The 4,359-nt window shown below is 42.3% G+C and overlaps 1 long non-coding RNA gene across 1 annotated transcript; it reads left to right on the top strand.

Annotated features, from left to right (window-relative positions):
- The first annotated feature begins 2,311 nt into the window (after positions 1-2,311).
- On the top strand, positions 2,312-2,553 carry LOC142301646 (uncharacterized). Its single transcript, XR_012752858.1, has 3 exons — positions 2,312-2,326; positions 2,395-2,462; positions 2,538-2,553. It is a non-coding gene; the product is annotated as an uncharacterized LOC142301646 (long non-coding RNA).
- Positions 2,554-4,359: the final 1,806 nt, after the last annotated feature.

Here is a 4,359-nt window from a genome sequence, read left to right as displayed (position 1 = left end):
TTTCACCGGTGGCCAAGACTATTGAGAAAATTCTATCCCCTTTCATTCCACTCACTCAATCATATATCAAAGACACTTCCCATTTCCTTGAAATCCTTACAGATTTAAACCGGATACCACCATTATCCCTTTTGGTAACAATGGACGTCAATAGTCTTTACACTAGTATAGACCATGACACAGGACTCTCGGCAGTTGATTGGTTTTTGGAACAGTACACCACTTTACCAGCTGATAACAGATCTTTCTGCATCGACATGCTTACCATCATCTTGGAACAGAATTACTTTCTGTTCCAGGATCAATTTTATGTCCAGCGCAGGGGGACTGCAATGGGCTCTAATGTTGCACCCCCCTACGCCAACATATTCATGACGCGTTTTGAGGAAAAATATGTACATAATCACCCACTCATCATTCAGCACGCACTCCTATGGCGTCGTTATATAGACGATATATTTATGATTTGGAATGGTGATCTTGAGTCTCTACTCACCTTCCATATGGATATCAACAGTCTCCTACCGGGTCTATCATTCTCTATACATCATGATCCTGACAGGATCAATTTCCTGGACTGTTTAGTCACCAAAGACATCACAGGCCTACTGTCCACTGACATTTACATCAAGCCCACAGACCGTAACAGTCTTCTCCACTACACCAGTAATCATCCAAGACATACCAAGCGGTCCCTACCCATTTCACAACACACAAGAGTGGACAGATTGGTTAGCGATAATGAGACCAGAATCAGCAGACACCAAGAAATGAGTGGTAAGTTTATCCAGAGGGGGTATCCCCAGGAAATAGCTGAGAAAACCGCAACATCCTCAGTGAAAGCAGATGACACTAAGAATCGTATTTATTTCATAAATACTTATCATCCTTTCTCCCCATTACTCAAGAACATTATTCTCAGACATTGGCCGCTTTTGGGAATGTCCTATCCCCACATCAAAGAATTTCATAACCCACCACTGATCTGTTATAAAAAATCTCCAAATCTGAAAAATAAGCTCATTCGGGCGGACATAGGTTCCGCCATAACCTCTTCCCGGCAACGGTTTATTGGTAATCCTCAGTTCGGGACTTTCCCGTGCCTGAGCTGCGCACAATGTTCCAACGTTACCAGAGGTAACACTTTTACACATCCTCGAACCGGTAAAGTTTTTCACATCAAGAGTTTCTACACGTGTGATAGTTCATGCGTGATTTACTATATCAAATGTCCGTGCGGTCTCGGATATGTTGGTGAGACCACCCAACATGTCCGAGACCGCATAAACAAACATAAATCCGACATTCGTTGCGGACGCACCTTACTACCCATTCCCCATCACTTTCAAACAGCGGCACATAACGTCTCCCAACTTAGGTATCAAGTAATTGATCAGGTCTGTGTGAACCGCAGAGGGGGCAATAGAATTAAGCGCCTCCTGGAATTAGAAGCTAGATGGATACACACTTTGGGCACCATGGAACCCCATGGGCTCAATCGAAAATATGAATCAGGTCTCTAAATATATTTTCTGCAATGGTTCTCCACTAATTGTCTTAGTTAGATATGCTATGATATACTCCTGTGCTGTGTATACGTGTATTACTGGGATCTCCCTCTTAGAGATTTATAGTCCTTAGATTTTACTGATCTGATGAACCCTTTTGGTATGTGTTACTGTGCATTAGATAAAATTCTAATTCCTCTTTCATTTCGTTCACAGAACTATTCGTCCCGTCCATAGGCACCACCACTATTATCTACCAGTGCCCCACCTCACTTGAGATACTGGCGATTGTATCCCATCACATTGGAGCGGCACAGCACTTTATCCAGCACCTTTTCTCACTGGAGTATATTGAATCCAATAGGCATGCGCGGTTTGCGTTCCACCGCCCATGTTTCCTTGTATTCCAAATACCGGATATGACGCGCCGCTCCCATGATCCGTTGTATAACAAGCGTCCTTGCTGTCTGCGCATGCGCGGCGTGCGGCTCACGCCGACACGCATCACTTCCGCCCATTAATCACCGGAAGTTACGCCCCTGACCGCACCATCCATTTAAACTCAGAAGCTGCAGCGCTCACAGCACGAGACGCACAGATTGCACGTTTATCCACACAAGGAGGGTAAGTGGCTCGCCCGGACACTCTGGCATCCCCATTTCGTGACCTTATTCATGTTCTTTCATGTTGTTCTTCCCCCTCTCTTCTTTTTTCTATTTTCTCCTTACTTTGCAAGGCCACCCTGCTCAGATACCTCTTTACATCCGAGGCTCCTACATCCGGATCCTGAAACTCAACCCAGTCTCCCACATGTCATGGTAATATTTCACTATTAACCCCCTATGTGATAGGATACCTATTTACTACATCCTACCTTTAATTACAGACTGAGCCTGGCCCTGTCATTATCAGGAACACATATTAACCCCTCACTATAGTACAACTCGCATTGAGGTAAATCCCATTACTTGGCATATGTTTTAGCAACCTAATTATTCCACCCTAACTATAACCTTGTCTCCAACATAGTGATAACACCTGAAGCATTATCGCATTATCTGTGCTGACATTAACTGACTGCTACACCTGGTGACGTCACTTAATGGTATGTGTGCCTCAACATGCCTTATTCTCTTCCAGACGGCAGGTCTCGTTCAACACTTATATATTCTCCTTTCAGATTCTCAAATGACTTAAGTCTGACATATCTCACCAGGGGGTTCCTATACCCGTTACTACGTTTGTAGCAAACATTTGATCCACAGGTATGTCCTTCTGTTTATTCACTACGGCCAGTATTCCCATACACCATTATACCACTGGTCTCATGGACATATACCCTTTTTTCATATATATGATCGTCCTAATTATATTTTTCATTTCCCTTATAGGGATAATACCCGAAGCACTATTATATTATACTACCTGCATTTACATCAACATACTACTCCGCCTGGTGAGGCCCTGTTGTGGTATACAAGCTCCCACGTACCTTACCTTTCTCCGATGACATACATCAATTTGTAACCACTTTTTCACCATATATATTTTTCTTCTAGAGTCCACTACAGTCAAAGTCAGACACATTGACCACTGGGTCCTCATACCCGTTATTAGGTCTCTGGTCACAACCCTGTCTGCAGGTATGTTCATTGGTTCAGATAGAATTACCGACTTTTACATATATTGCTGTACCATTGGTTTCACTGACTCACTTCATGTCATCCATAGGATCACCTTATATATTTCATAACCTTCACAGCGGGTTATTTGCATTAGATCCTGTTCTTAGCAGGTAGGCCCGGATCTTCCCTTTTTACTCCCTCCCTCTCTCCCTCCTCCCCCTCCCTCCCTTCTTTTTCCTATGTTAAACTAAGGATCACACCAAGACATGATCCCTTACTGTGTTCCTCTTCCCCTCTTTTCCCTTTCCTCGTAGGCTAACATCCTTTTTCAAATTTTCACCATCTTTGTCTAACTGGATGCAGACGTAGATGGGTGAGCATCTTATCCCCCTAATTTTAAACGCCATATAGCACAATACCTTTCACAGACGGTTTCCTAATCCCTCATCGATAAATACTTAGAACTACTTTATTCAGTGTGACATTGGTCTCTATGCATTGTTTCCACATATGTAAATCAGGTCGTATGTATTATTGTTGTTTTTCACATTCTGTATGTCCTTTATGATTCTTATATATTTTCTTTGTATATTTTTCCACATGTAAAATGTACTAAAGTCAGATTGTCCGACCAGATGAAGGCTTGAAGCCGAAACGTTGTTTTGAGGAGGACTTTCTACTACGTGAATTTTTGCTCACAATAAAAGGAAAAATAGATCAAGATTATTGAACTTGTGTCCGTTTTTCTCGTGGGAAACCATACAGTGTGCCGGGGTTCATATTTTTCTTTTCAAGCAAGGTACACCAACTGTGCATTCTACACACCTGTCCATTTTTGATACACAATTTTAATTGTAAAAAGTGCAGCCACTTTTAGGGGCATACTAAAATTGTCTGGGATACTAACTTTGGGTTCTTCTTCTGTCAAACAAGGTACAGAAACTGTGCATTCTACACACCTGTCCGTTTTTGCAATGCAATTTTAATTGCAAAAAGTGCTGCCACTTTTAGTGGTATACTAAAATTATCTGGCATACTAACTTAGGGTTCCTCTACTGTCAAGCAAGGTACACCAACTGTGCATTCTACACACTTGTCCATTTTTGCTACACAATTTTAATTGCAAAAAGTGCTGCCACTGTTAGGGGCATACTAAAATTGTCTGGGATACTAACTTAGGGTTTCTCTGCTGTCAAGCAAGGTACACCACCTGTGCATTCTACACA

The sequence above is a fragment of the Anomaloglossus baeobatrachus genome, chromosome 4, assembly GCF_048569485.1.
Source record: "Anomaloglossus baeobatrachus isolate aAnoBae1 chromosome 4, aAnoBae1.hap1, whole genome shotgun sequence".
Lineage (NCBI taxonomy): Eukaryota > Metazoa > Chordata > Amphibia > Anura > Aromobatidae > Anomaloglossus > Anomaloglossus baeobatrachus.
The sequence above is the reverse complement of the archived record's forward strand: the minus strand, read 5'-3'. Positions and strand labels throughout refer to the sequence as shown.